The 14,737-nt window shown below is 53.6% G+C and overlaps 1 protein-coding gene across 7 annotated transcripts in view; it reads left to right on the top strand.

The window, feature by feature from the left end:
• The first annotated feature begins 8,343 nt into the window (after positions 1 to 8,343).
• Positions 8,344 to 14,737, top strand: part of FOXN2 (forkhead box N2) — a 34,284-nt gene continuing 27,890 nt past the window's right edge. For 3 of the 7 annotated variants that reach the window (XR_008824938.1, XR_008824937.1, XM_056357282.1), the window contains exons 1-2: positions 8,368 to 8,470; positions 10,456 to 10,603. The gene's annotated coding sequence lies outside the window, so the exon portion shown is untranslated. Of the gene's footprint in view, positions 8,471 to 9,886; positions 10,288 to 10,455; positions 10,604 to 10,720; positions 10,869 to 14,737 lie in introns of those variants that run through there. The other 4 variants (XM_056357286.1, XM_056357284.1, XM_056357283.1 and 1 more) reach the window with 4 other exon arrangements.

Raw genomic sequence — 14,737 nt, 5'->3', positions numbered from 1 at the left:
CAGCCAGGGAGCCTGCCTGAAATCCTTGACTGGAACAGGCTGGGAGTTTTCCAGCTTGGTGCTGGGATATCATCCATGTGAGAGCGACATTTCTTAGCTTCCTTGAAAAGTTCATTGCGAATCGGTTCGCAGGTACAAAAGCAGCCGTTGCTATTTGCCTCGTACAAAAAACACCTATCTTGGGTTTCTCTTACCGAGCAACTTTGTGCAGGGTTGGAGAGCGACTCAGACACAGAACCCTGCAGGACCAGGCTGCAGACCCATGGTTATCAATGCACCTGGAGTCTCAAACCACATGGGCCCTACACAGTGAGGATCGGGAGCTCGGCACTGCTCTCCCGACGGGCTCTTATCATATCCTGAAGTCTCTGGAACTGATAGCTTGAACTGCCTGAGTCAACGCTTCGATACCGGTGATGGCAGAACTCTATGGCAATCTCTTGAAATGCAAGCGTTGCACAAAGAGCCTCGTGTATAATATATATAAGAACTAGCTATAAGAAATCAGGACTTCTGCCTGTCCTCTCCATAGACCCACTTCTTGCCTTGATTTCTTTTCTTTCTCCTTTATATATTTTTGCAAACACTTTGAACTCAGTAAGAATGAAGCGCCAGTTCCATGTACAATATTTTCTGTCCTGTCCGGAATCCCTTGGATTACGGGTTAGGGGCAATGGTGGAGAGGCAGGAGAGCCAGCGAGCTATGCACGCACGCCTGAGCTATGCCCTCGCTGCCATCAGAGCCCGTGTCACTGCCATTCCTGTTGCCTCTGGTCCAAAAACCAACTCATCCAGTGCCAAAAGCTGCGAGAGGTAAGCTGCGTGTTGTGGTCCTTTCTTCCCCCAGGGGTGGGCAGTGTCTGTTCGCTTGCCTTTGCAGCACACAGGTAGGCTAGAGGAGCTGGTGGGCTGAGCAGTGCCATCCTTGTCCTAGGTGCGCTTGGATTTGTAAACCTCCTGTGCAAAAGGGGATGTTCCCGAGCATCCCGTTAAGCTGTCCTGCCAGCAACAGCCTCGGGAAGCTCGTGCGTGCCTCTCGCTGTCGGGCTGCCCAGCAGGGTGGCATCGCCTCAGGCTCACCGGCCCCTGTAAGGTGCGTCACAGGGCATCCAACGGCAGAGCCAGAGCTCTTCTGTGCTGTTCCTAATTCAGCCAAAGCAATGATGGCAGGACGGAAGCGAATCTCTCTGGGGATCATTTCTGAGACGGTGAACCCCAGCCCACCTCTGCAGTGATGAGATGCTGTTCCCCTCCCAGCCCCTCCCTGGATCATCCCACCTATCTATTAGAGGAGATTATAATAACCAGCCACCTCAGCCAGTGTTTTGAAGCTGAACACTCATAAATGCTTGAAGATATCTGGATTAAAGGTAGGCTAAGTAAAAGCTGATATGAGAAGTAAAGCTTATAATGTGCAGTAAGATGAGGGGGTAGCTTTCAGGTTTTTCCTTAGGCTTTAAATCATACCTTTGCTTTGGAATAACAGTGCAAAGCCACAAAACCTTTGTTATTGAGAAGCACCGTTTTTACATTGAAATCAAAACAGTTTCTTTAAAACATGCTCAAGCGCTCTTTCAACTGCCAAGTCCTTAGTCAGCTATTTAACCTCAGATCAGAACTTGAACTATTGCCATTTACCTTGAAATTCTGAGCATCGGTATGAAAATAAACTACAAGTAAAATCATTTTAAGTGCTGCGGAACGCAGAGACACAACAAGTTAAAAGGCAATTGTTAAACAAGCAAGTAGTCTCCTAATCATAACAAAAAGAGAGCACCATAACACAAGGTGAAAATAAGCAGAAAGCAAACAGAACACACCATTGATTGAGTCCTTCATTATCTAGGATAGCTTTTAATGGAGGAACCTGCCTGTGTGTCATTGCTCTTATCTCTCCAAAGGCAGTATGCACACACTGTAAAAATCAGTCTCTTCATTTTCTGCTTGAAAAGATCATTGTAAAAAAAAAAAGTGTCAGGGAGTGGAGGTCATGCTGATTTATTGGCAATTAAAACTGCAGGATTTCTGCACTCCTTTCAAAACAAAGTATCTCTGGGTAATTCAGCCTGGCAGATTACATAGTGGGCTATCTACTAAAAGGCATGAATCTTTTTGTTTGTGCACAACAGAAAGAATTGACTTGGTCTTATTTAGGAAATTGCTACTATTTTCTGTAACGTATTTGCATTACCCGTGAAGGGAGGGAGGCAAGTTACCTCTTAAAAACGCAAGATTCTTTCCAATAGTAAAAATGCTGGGTTTATTCCTCATCCATTCTTGAGGGTAGCAAGGCTACAGATAAACTTCCTCCTGCTTAAGAGTAAATAGATGACGGCGCTAAATATATAATCCAGACACATGGCTAAGGAAGACCATGTTTGCTTTACTCCATGGCTGATCCATCTGCTCTTGGGTAGGTACTTCTGCATAAGCTTACAAACCAGGCTGCATCGGCCTGGTCTTTTTGTATTTTCCAGCTGTATCATTGAGAAGTCTGAAAAAAAAGTCACCCTCAAGTGACATAGCTGAACTGGCAATGCATTCGCTATTTTGTTTTGGCAGAACCATCTCAGGCGGGTTTGGTCTTACATCATTTACCGAGCTAGCATCGGCTATACCGCACAACCAGAGGCGAGTATGATTAGTATTCCCACCCAAAGAGTTTCCCACAGTAGGAATAATCTGAAACTCTTTCTGATAAAGAGAACTTCTTAGCTTTGCAAATCGTTTTGGATATCCACCATTGTAGAGTCTTAATGTTTCGATGCTGATTCAACACATGTGTTTCAGTTCTTAGACATGCAATACGTGGTGTGGGAGGCACGCTGCAATCAGCACCGAACACCTTCCCAATCAGTGGTTGCATGGTTGGGAAAGCACCTAATTATTAATTTGCCAGCTGATATTGCCTCTAAGACTTCCGTGGTGGTTACCTGCTTGTCTGAGCTCTGGATCTATACTGCAGAGATATTCAGTGCAGAAGAGTGGGTCTCAGGAGACAGGAGTCTTAGGAGGAGCTGTGAAGAGGGAAAGAAAACAGCAGGGAGTGTGTTCAGCCCTTAAACCAAGGTGCTTTGGACCTGTCTGTACACAGCTGTGAGGAGAACAAGAACCTCAGCACCGAATCCCATTTAGGATGTAGCAAGAGATGAAAGAGAGAGCAAACGTGGCGGGTGGCAGGATGGTGGGAGAAGAAATGCTACAAATCACGCAGCGCACGGTAACCCTCGTGGCTTTGCCTGGGGCGAGGGAAGAGATCAAATGCCAGAGTAGGCTGGTGGTAGGAGAGAGCAAAGTGGGAGACTCTCCCAGGCAAAACCCACAAGCAGAAAGCCACGGTGTGGGAGCTGAGTAGGCAGGCACACCAACCTGGAGAAATAGGAAGTCCCTTTGAAGTTAATTCTTCAAATGAGCTGCCAATGCAAATCAGAGATGCCGCTTGCAACAAGGAGTCCTAGAAGGAGCAGGTGTCCAACCAGTGCTGGACCAGCACTTCTCTTGTGGCATCCCTGAGCAGAAACAGAGGTTAGCCAGAGCCCGTGAACGGCACCGTGTTTTGCTCTTCTGGAGGAGACAGCACTGTGCCTGGGTGGATTAACCTGACCAACGCTTCTTATGCCGGCTTTCTGCAGGGTGATACACCAGCTGTAGGTCACAGGATCAAAGGGCCTGTGGTTTCACGATGCAGAGCGCTGAGGCGCTAGGAGGCCTGGCTGACCCTTCACACCGAAATCCTGCCGCAGTAACTGGGGCTCGTGGCTCTCGTACCACACGTCTGCGCCACCACACCTCCGGCACTTGCCCCTCTGCTTTTTAGCAGCCCCTTCTTGCCCTTACCCTCTCTCCACGCTCTTTGGTTGCACCTGTGAGCACTGATGGTGCCTTGTGCTTTAGATGACAGCTTGGGTGCAGAGGTGCTGCCAAGGCGCTGGGTGGCACGGGTTGGTCTGGCCAGTACAGCCCTGGGAGCGTCCCCACTGTGCCTCTCGGGAGGGGCAGATGGCAGCTGCTGGCAGGCAGGCTTCACCTGCCCAGGGGGTCTGCCCTCCTCCAAACAGGTTTGGGTGACTGTCCCCTGTCATTGAGCACATCCAGGTCAACAAGGCTCCCAAAATGCTCAGGATCAACCCCTACATGAGCTCTCCCTGCCACATCGAGATGATCCTCACCCAGGGAAAGCCCTATCCCAGGATGCACATATAGATGCCACCCACCATCAACACTGCGCTTTGAAGTAAGAGAGGAGGTCTAAGGATGTTGACCCTGACACGGGAGAGGTAGAAAGGCCTAATTTCTGTCCAGAGTAGAAAAGAAAAACCAACACCGCTTCCTCTTTCACTTTATTTGCTTGCATTGTACCACCTGGGGCAAGCACAAACCTCCTGGAGCCGTGGCCGTGCCCCGCAGGGAAGGGGACAGCCAGCCCGCAGCAGGAACCGTGCGGGAGCCGGGACGGAGGGCTGCGGTGCCGAGAGCTGCCCGGGCAGAGCGGGCACGGCGTGTCCCTGAGTGGGCAGTCCCTGGAAGGACAGCCCTGGAGCTGGGCCAGCAGGCACCAGCGGCCTCTGCTGAGTCTGTCTTGGTTCTAAGCAGCAGGTGACAAGGGCAGGGTGGAGGATGCACCTCCTCAGCACCTGCCTGCACCTCTGTAGCCCACCTTCCCCCCGCCCCCTGCCTTAGGGGGCTGCAGGAGGTGCTGCGCACACCCTGGGGTGCTGTGTGGACACCCGCAGTGCAGTGCCGTGACTAACGTCTGCCCCACCTATTGTAAAGGTCTGTGTTGGGAAATAGCTCCATGTCCTTGTCACGGTTATCAGATGAGGCCTGCTTTGCTCGGTGGCCGCTTTGCTGTGGGTTTCCTTCAGTAGCTCTGGTGCTTGTCCTGCGTGTGGTAGGAAGCTGAGATGGAGCAAGAGGGAGACCAAGGCCTCCAGTGTGGGACAGGTTAAATTGCAGGAAAGAATGGTTTCATGCCTTCAATCCCGAATTTGGGAGCAAGCAGCTTTCAGGGGTTTTGAACAAAGCAGCCTGGCAGGGCACCCTCCACGCCGTGGCTCTTCAGCTTCTCAGGGGTGAGCAGACGTGTGGCAGGATGACGCCAGTGGCCTCGGCTCTGACACCATTGCTCCCAGGCCTCCACCACCTGCTCCCTCTTGCTCTCACAGAGCGCTCGCAAGATTTAACAAGCAAAGTGGGTCATGGTAGGGAAGCAGGGATCAAACTTGGTGCGGCCACCAGAGGCAAACACAGGTTCCTCGATCATCTGGCAGCTGCCTGAGCGCTAAGTGAAGGCATCCTGATGCTGTCTGAGGTCCTAGTCAGGAGTCAGCACAGGCAGGGACAGGCACGGCAGGCAAACATCAGGAGGGGTGTGAGTGCTCCCATGATGACCCAAAAACCCTAAATGATTTTATGAGTCTATGATTAAAAAGGCCTGCGGTGGAGGGCTGTCCCTGCCTGTCCACAAAGGATGCTGTCGTGGTTTAACCCCAGCCAGCAACCGAGCCCCACGTGGCCACTTGCTTGCTCCCTCCCCAGTGGAGAGGATTGGAAGGGTAAAAGTGAGAAAACTCGTGGGTCGAGGTAAAGACAGTTTAATAGATAAAGCAAAAGCTGCGCACGCGAGCAAAGCAAAACAAGGGATTTGCTCACCAGGTCCCACGGCAGTGCTCAGCCACCCCCAGGGCAGCCAGGCTCCAGCACGCCTAATGGGGCTGGGGAAGGCAAACGCCATCGCTCCAAACATCCCCCCCTTCCTTCTTCCCCCAGCTTATATACTGAGCATGATGCCGTATGGTATGGGATATACCTGTGGCCAGTCCGGGTCAGCTGTCCTGGCCGTGTCCCCTCCCTACTTCTTGTGCCCCCCCCAGCCCTCTCACTGGCAGGGCCAGAGATACCGAAAGGTCCTTGGCTTGGCATAACCATCACCCTGCCACAACCAAACCCATCGGTGTGCTGTCGACGTTGTCGTCCCACCAAACCCAAAACACGGGGCTGCACCAGCTCCTACGAAGAAAATTGGCACTGGTTTTTGTGGGGCTGCTGGGGGCTGGCGCGAAAGCGACCACCCTTGAAGAGCGAAGCCCCCAGCATCTCTGTAACGCTCAGGATGCTGAATCATGTACCTGTGGCATGTGCCTGCCCTGTACCTGGTACCGACCTGGCGATGCCCATCTAAAATTCTCTGCACCCCAACCGAGCCGGGCCAGCTCTGGGTCCTCCAACACTGCGCGGAGGAGCTGCTGCGGAGCTGTGACTGTACACGCACACCTGGAAGATGTAGCTCTGCCTGTGGCGCGTTAGCGAGACAAGCATGGCATGAGGCGGAAAGCTGAAGCCTTTCTAGGGGTTGTGCTGGGCTTTCTTTAGTCCCCTGTCCCCAAACGCACTGCTGCAGCCACCGGCGACTTCTCAGGCAGCGCGAGTGAAGGTGATGGAGCCTGGCGCTGGAGAAAGGGAGTGATGCAGAAGGTGCTCCAGAAAACCTCAGATCCTGGTTACTGCCTTTATTGATACAGGGTTGCTAGATTTAAACAATGTAGTATGGTTTAAAGCCAAAAAAATCCTAATGTGGGCATGCTGAGGAGTAGAGAGGACAGAGGAAGATAGAGGCGCGACAACATTTTTCAGGAGGTGTAGAAACATTTTATTTCATTTGAAGTGTTGCGCTACACCCTGGTTTAAATAAAATGTCAGTTCAAAGGCCAAGTTTTATTATTGTTTTTTATTTCCGTGATGGGGTGGCAACTTCAGGGCACTTTCAGGCTTTATCTTTTTAGTGCTTTTTTTTTGGGGGGTGTCTTTGTTTTTCTTCCACTGAAAGGGTGTAGGTTCCTCCTGAGCTCAGGCTGAGCTTGGGGGGGGTAGGCAGAAACAACCTGTGAGCAGCTCCACTTCCAAGGCCAGGGTGTAAATGCAATAAGGGATGGGAATAGATACTGCCCTCGGTGGCCCGCACCAAGCCTTTCATGCGACACGCTGAAGCCGAAGGGATCCTGGATTCAAACATCTCTCTCCCAGGTCTCTGCCCAGCCGGGCAAAAGGCAAAGCAACTCCCCCCGATTCCCACAGGCACCCCCAGCCCCCCCCAGGCGGCCGAGCTGTGGTAGCCAGGCGGGCAAGCTGCGGTGCACGCTGTCTGGGAGGCGGAGGGGTGGGAATTTAGGGAAAAGAGCCTCTTACAGGCAAAGCGCCGCTGGTCCCAGCAGAGGCAGGTCTATTTTTAGTGATTTAGGAATGGAGGGTGCTTTCAGCATTAGATGGCTTTAGTAATGCATAATTAATCCGAGCGTGCTTTTCTTGTCAACTGGGAGGGTGGGAAGGCCCTGGCTAACTTATGAGGCTGTAAAAAGCAAAGGTTGAACGAATCGTAGCGTATCCCATCAGCAGGAATTAGGTAGGAGCAAAATGAAAGTTGTCGGGAGCAATGTATTCTGGTGAAAATTGCAGTCAGACCCTGTTTCTGAAGTGGGTCGTGCACTCCGGCAGGAGCCCCTGCGTGCGCGGCTGAGCCTGGCCGCTGCGGCAGGATTCAATCCTCTCATCTTGGGAGAACGTTCTGCTCACTGTGACGCTGGGCATCCTCACTTGGGGGGAAAAAAACCCAAAACACTCACAAAAACCCAAGAGGTTGTTCTCTGAAATTATGTCGAATAAAAAAATATCCTGATAACTGGCTCCTGCTGATGTGGAGCGGGGCAATTTCCTCGAAAGACGGTCCCATCCTCCCTGATCAATCGCTGCAATGCATCAGGAGGCAGGCAAAAGCTGTTTCGGAGGAACCCTCGGGAGGGGGAAAAAAACTTTTTTTTCGCCAGATGGGCCTCGACCCCAAATTTCTCTTTGCCAGCCACTTCTTTATTACGCTATAAAACTCCAAGTGTAAAACCCTGCTGAGCAAACAGCGAAGTTCTCGCCCTTGAAAAGCCGAACGCTCAAGGCACGAGTGGAACACAACGTGCTACCAGGCAGAGCAAAACACGGCGGCGGCTTCAGTTTTAAGGGGGGGGGGCGGAGGGGAAATAATCAAAGGTTTAATGACTGGGGGCAAATGGCAAAAAGGGGGTAAAGAGGTAAAAAAGCAGAGGCCGGGGGGGGGGGGGGGTGTGGAGGGGGGAAAGGGAAGCGAAAGTAAAAGGAGGGGTGATGCTTGAAATGAAAGGGGGGGGTGGAAACTTTTTTTAGCCAGCGGGGATGCGCGGGGAGGGATGCGGGGGGTGGGAAGCCCCTCGCCTTCCCGTACCGCCCCGGTGGCCCCCGCCGCCCCCCCGGGGCCACCGGGGCGGTACGGGAAGGCGGTAGCAGCGTGGGGGGGTGGGGATGCGGGGGGATGGGGATGTTCCCGGTTGCCATGGGGAGGCGGGGAGGGCGGTGCTGCCGCCGCTGCGCAGGGAGCAGCTGCTCCCTGACACATCCCCCCGCTGCCATATTGTGTCCGCGCTGCCGGCCGCACGGCTTCATGACCGCGGTGAGTGGAGCCGCCGCTTCCCCCCCCCCCCGCCCTCCCTTTTATCCCCACGCTTGTTTTTACTGCTCCCCCCTTTTTATTTTCTTTACTTTTCGCCCTTTTCGGCCGCTTTGAGGGTGGGGGCTTTTTGTTTTTAAGGCGCCGGGAGGGTTGGAGAAGGGAAGGGGAAAGCGCGGCGAGCGGGGCGGCGCGTCCCGCTGGTGTTGGGAGGGGGCTGGGGGGGTTCCCCCCCGTCGGGGGTGCTGCCCCCACGTGTGGAGGTAGAAAAGCGACCCCCCCCCCTCCGGGGGACAACGCGGCGCTTCCTCCTGACCCTCGTGGGGCGGTGGGCGCGCAGGGTGCGGGGGGACCCCCCCACGCGGCAGCTGTGCCCCCCCCCAGCTCCTCCCCCGACGGCTCCGCGGGATTTGCGCGGGTGACCTCCCGCGGCAGCGCAGGCCTGCGCTCCCCAGCGCGGCACGGCCGGACCCCCCAACCCTTTATTTAAGTCAGTAACCACCCCCGGGCCTTATTCCCGGGGCCCCCCAGTGCCCCCAGCCGGGGGAAGCCCCCACGGGTGTGCGGGTCTGCAGAGGTGAGAGGGGAGCGGCTGACGCCTGGTGGGGGGTCCCGTATGTTCTGGGGAACCACTGGGAGCACCCCCGAGCAGGGCTGGGGGGGTGAGGGGGTCTGCGTGTGGCCCTGTGTGTGGTTTTTGGCTTTTACGGGTTTTTTTGGTGGAGTGGGGCAGGGGAGCGGGGGGCTGGTGGGGCAGCAGCAGCCCCCTGCCCCGCCGCCCCGCTTCCGCGCCCCGCACGCAACCACCCTGGCTCTCCCAGTTTCACTGGGAGCGGCAACTGGCTTTTGTTCGTCAAGATTTGGGATTGGGACAAGGCCCGCACAAAGAGGAGCGAGGACAAAGAGTAAAAGCAGAACATGAGGAGTAACCTTGAGCGGGGCCAGGGGACTCACCTTCCCGCCTGGGCGCCGGCCGCGGGCACGGTGTAACGCGGGAACTGCTGGACTGGGCTGGACTGGAACGCTGCGGAGGTGACTAGGTTAGCTGTGTGGCTAACCGTGAAATCAAGACAATTTCGTATGTAACATACTACATATGGACACGCGCACACTCTCCAAATGTTGGTAGTGGTGGACTTGCGTTTAGATGGGCTTTGGAAACGGTTGCGTTGCAGTATGTTGCCGTGTGAATCGTTTAACTTCTCCTCTGTTTCTTGGTTTGGGGTCTTTTTTCCGCTCCGAGAAGCTGGTGTCGTGCTACATCTGTGCAAGAAAAATGAAGCCGGTGAAGCCGGTGTTGCCTTATGGCAGAAAACTTGGACTAGTTTGCAGTTGTTTGCGTGGGTTTTTTTTTCTCTTGGGTTTTTTTGTGTTTTTTTTATCTTAGCAGGTGCCAACTCATGTTTCCCAAGCTCTGCAGAAGGTAGTTGGACACATCAGCTCTGAACTGAAAACTATATAGTGGCAATTAGCACGGCACAGAGATTGGGCTAATGAACTTAGCGCCAGACTATGTTATTCCCGAGCTCAGCCGCGTGCCGCTGCAGCGGTTCGGCATCTGGGGGGGGGGGCTCGTCTCCAGCTGCAGAAAACTTGGGTTTTGTAGAGACAGGGAAGAGAAGGTAATCCTCACTTTGTATGAGTTGCCTAAAATATGTGTAGAGCATTTCTCTGTGCTTAATCTTTTTTTATGTATTTTTTAAATGTGCCCATAAACCGAGCGGTGCCACCATGCAGGGTGCTCCGGCTTGCTGAGCGTGCTGGGGGTGCTGCGCTGCCCCGGGGGAGCTGGAGGCACCGACCCCGTGTCATTGCTTCAGGTGTGCGTTCCCAGCTGGAATAAAACCCAGCGGATGTCTTTGTCGGCAGCGTGGTGACCAGAGGATGGAGTTGTGACCCACTTTGGGTGCTGCTGTCGAGGCTGTGCTGAAGGAGCTCCACAGGGATTGCTCAGCCCAGAAGTAAGATTATTTTTTTTTATCCAAAAGGGACACCAAGCAAGGACCGTGCCACCTCAGCGGCTCCGACCGCCACAGGTTTTCTGCTTGAGGAGCCTTCCCGTGTCCTCTGCGGAGCTCGGGATGGAAGGCACCAGCATGGCCAGCAGCTATCTCAGTGTCGGGACGTGCCAGTCCAGTAAGTGACGGAGCAGACGCAGGGATGTGTGATGGTCCCGTTGGACGAGGAGAAGGCCTGTCTGACGAGCGAGTGTAGTGCCTGGGAGAGAAGACCGAGGCTTAGGGGCACACCAAGCTGATTTTTACCGTCTTTGTTAACCACAGGTGCTGCACACTCGGTGCAGTAGATGTGAAAAGGTGACACGTTGAGCAAAGGCACGCTCTTTCGGTGAACGAGGTGGTTTGGTGCCTGAGGATGCTGTGTACGGATTGAGTTGAAACTGGTGAGGAAGCGGTGCAGCTCTTGGGTGGAAATGTTGGTTCCCATAAGAACAGTGGATGTTTTTATGCTGGTTTCACCGGGGTTATAATCCCACCTGCCTCCCCCATCATTGCTCCTTGGCTTCTCGTCACTGTGCTTGAAAGCAGCTGCTATTTATGAAATACCCCAGGCGCTCAGAAGACTTTTTCCAAATGCAGGTTCATGTTACCACATCGGAGCAAACCGGGCAGCAGGATTGTAGCCGGCGGGGTGACAGCATAGGGGAGCTGGGAGGGGGGGTGGCGTGTCCGCAGCCACTGCTGCTGTGCGCCCCTTACGATGTTTCCTTCAACGGGGTGGCCTTAAGGCACCACTGCGGTGCCGAATGAGCTGGGGGGAACGCAGCTTTCCTCTGCTGGCTGTAAATCGGTAACAAGCAGCTTTTAGTCCTCGTTAGGTGGAGGCTGTCAGCGGTATGGGTGCATACCTTTTAGCCCAGGTGGAAATTCTGTCTGGTTTGTTCCATTTTTGCTCCGCGAGTTTTCTTGTTGTGGCTGTTGCTGTTCCCTCCCCTCCTGTTAATGAGGTGTGTGGTGTGTAAGCTCAGATATCGGTGCCACTGCGTTGATTGTAACTTTCTGGAGGGAAGTAGATGGAGGCGGCGAGCGGCTCATCCCGGCGCGTGTGCCTGGCCGCTCGGCAGCTGAAATGGTGTTGGGCAACTTCCTGCACCGCGGCGCTGCTGTCAGCGGCGTTCGGTGACTCACATCAGCACGCGGCTTCGTCTCTCAGCAAGCGCACGCTTGCAGGCTGCGAGCCCTGTCCGCATCCCGGCGCAGCCACCGAGAGGGTCGGTGAGGGCGCACATGGCGTGTCTCTTCCCGGCTCCAGCAGCTTCCTTGGCTCCCAGAGGAGACACACGTAAAACAAGAAAACCCTGAAATGCCGCTTCGCTTTTTTTCTGGCTGGACCTTTGTATGATTGGTATTTATTCTTTCCCTGTCACGTTCCATGTGGCTTCTGACTTCGTGCACGCTGCGTGACGATGAGCTCTCCATCCCATCCTCGCCATGCTGGGTAAAAGCACACGGTGATGCTCTGGGGTACTGGCACAATACAGTCAAAGTCAGCAGGCGGGAGACAGCTCGCCCGTGCTCCGGGAATAGATCGTGTCGTACGGAAGGAGTCCTGCCTGACGCCAGCCAGCGTCTTTGTGACCCCAGGTACTCGGCCTCCTCCCTGTAGAACGTTACGGCTGTGGCAGCATGAGGGTTGGTCGCACTCGCCTTCGGAGAGCGCGGCTGAGGGCTCCTCAGTGCCGAGTGCCTGCAGGTCTGCCTGGGGGGCAACCGGCAACCCAGCTGCCGTGCCCGGGGTGGGAATACCCCGTCACCGCATGGCTCCTCGCGTGCCAGGGCCATCTTCAGAGAAGCCTGGGATCTGTGCAGATAAGAAGACTCATACCAAAAGTCAACAATGTGGATTTTGACTTTTTTTCTTTTTCCCCTAACGTGTTCCAGTGTTTTTTCTGTTCTGTTCAAATGAGACTCGGAGCTCCCTACTTTTCCCCTCAAGGGTTAGGGTATCTTAGGGGCTCCATTAAACTGGCTGCTGCAGAAATCCACCCCCAGCCCTGCTCTCCTGCACCCTCTGTAAGGATTAGATTACAAACTGGGAATGTTTTCACCCAGTTCCTGCCGGCAGAAAATCCTTACAGGATTTCCTTCAAACGCAGCACTGGGCTGAGATCCTCCAGCCATGGCACGTAGGGACGGGTGTTGGCTGTCCCCTCCGGCCAGCGACAAACCTGCTCTCTGCGACACCTCCTCAGCCCCACACGCCTCCATGTGCCTTGGACCGGCACTGGTGGGTACCTCGCACTGCATCGGCGGGACCGTGTTTTCAGCCTGTGAAGCGCTGGCGGTACCTGGGTGACGCTGCTGGATTCTCGTGTTATTTTGCTTTCGCATCCGGGCGTCCCACCAGTGCGCATCGTACAAACTGCCATCGCGTTGTGACTGTGGATGTCGCGATGTGTGACTGGATGTGTTCCCAAAGTCCTTCTGATGGCTTGATACTGTGCTCAGGCTTTGTTTCTTCTCTCAGTTTAGTTTCAGCGCCTTCCTATCTTGCAGTTTGTAGCTGCTTTTAGTTTCCCAGTTCACGTGCGGTCCCCTGCTCGTTTCCTTTGTAACACTCTCACTGGATTGCATCGTGCTTAGATTTGGGGCAAGTATGTGGTTGCCTAAAAGCGAATTACTGGGTGTGGAGAGAGCTCAGTGGCTGGAAAACTTACACAAAGTAGAGCGGAGTGAGTGGGAGCTGGGAGGCTTGCTGCCGGGCACCAGCCATCCCTCGTCCCTCATCCGCCGGTCTGTGAGGACCGTCACCAGAGTGGTTATCAGCCAGGTTGGTTTGGTTTAGGGATGCTGAGTAGTCAAAGGTAGGAGTTAGTGTGGTTTTGGGCTTTTGACCGTGCCATGTGAGAAGAATCGGATGGCGTTGTCTCCTCTGACGGTCTGGTTTTGCCAGCGTGGGTGCCTGCCTTGTATCTAGAGACACTGGTACCTGGAGGCGTACCTCAGCATCCAGCCCTGTGGGACTCCACGGGGCCGTTTTTCTGTACAAGAGCCCTGCTTGGGCCAGTTGCTCCAGTATGGGCTCACCATAGAGGAGAGAAGATAATCTGATGCCACAACCATTACGAGCAGAGGGATAATTCTAATACCAACTGATTGTGAAACAGAAAGCCAAGTTCAACAGTTGTGGAGTAAAACTAAGAGTAAGTTGCCCAGGGCGGTCAGCGCGGTGAAGAGCATCGCTGTGCCGTGCCTGAGGCTCTGGAGGAGAACTTGTGCTTCGGGAGCTGGGAGACAGCAGTGGGTGGCAGCTTGTGGTGGGTGACTTGGGGCGAAGCTTCAAATTGTTGGTTTTCAGCTGAAAATGGGGAGTTCTGGTACTGCGAGGCTGAAGAAGGCAGAAAAGCTGGATGGAAAAGATAGCATTATGTTTTCTGGTGTTGGTAAATTGGTACTGACACCAGCTGAAAGGTATCTCTGTTCACCTCTGTTTCGAGGGGATGGTAGAAGGACACGTGGAAGGGTTACCCTGGGAAGGGAATTCACATCAGAATTATTTTGCAAGGCATTTGCTCAAACGGCTCACTTGTGAATATATCAATGGCTTACATTTTTTTGCATTTTAGTCCATTTAATAGGCAGTGTACTGAATTTAAGGAACGTGACCCGAAGGCATCTTTTGAAAAGCTATTATTGGCAGTAAAGTATTTTTCGTAGAAGCCCTTCTCCCCCCGCCCCCCTTTCTGGGACACCAAGGGCTTTTCTTAATAGTTTAGATTTCACTGCTGTTTGTTTCTTGTTTATTTGTTTTCTTTTTTTTCCCCCCCCCTGCTTCCCAGTTTCTCTGTTAGACTGTTTTCATGTGCATGTTTTAAATCTGAGGCACAGGGAACCGTGTCCAGCAGTGACTGCAGCCTTTGGAAAGGCTTCACCATCGCAAAGTCCCTGCAGGCAGCGCTGGGATAAATGGCCCAGAGGCTCAGGGCTGTGCGCGGGGTCAGGGCATGGCTGGGTTTACATATCATTTTCATTGCAGATATTTATTTCAGTCACAAACCCACTTGTGTGTAGATGTGTACTTAAAAGAATGAAATTTTTTTTTTCATGTAAGTTAGGTGAAATCTCTTTCTTTTACTCCCTGCCCTTCCCTGGGCTATGGCGAGGGTTTAACCCCTTCCCTTTTTAAATTTTGCAGCCTTTCTTAATTTTCCTAATACTGGAACTTTTCACTGATTTTTGTTAACTGTTTGTTGTTTCCCCCCCCCTCCCCCCCACCCCCTCCTTTAATTGTGTCACAGGATGCAGGAGAATA

Source organism: Falco biarmicus, chromosome 12, assembly GCF_023638135.1.
Source record: "Falco biarmicus isolate bFalBia1 chromosome 12, bFalBia1.pri, whole genome shotgun sequence".
Lineage (NCBI taxonomy): Eukaryota > Metazoa > Chordata > Aves > Falconiformes > Falconidae > Falco > Falco biarmicus.
This window is presented reverse-complemented; position numbering and strand designations above follow the sequence as displayed.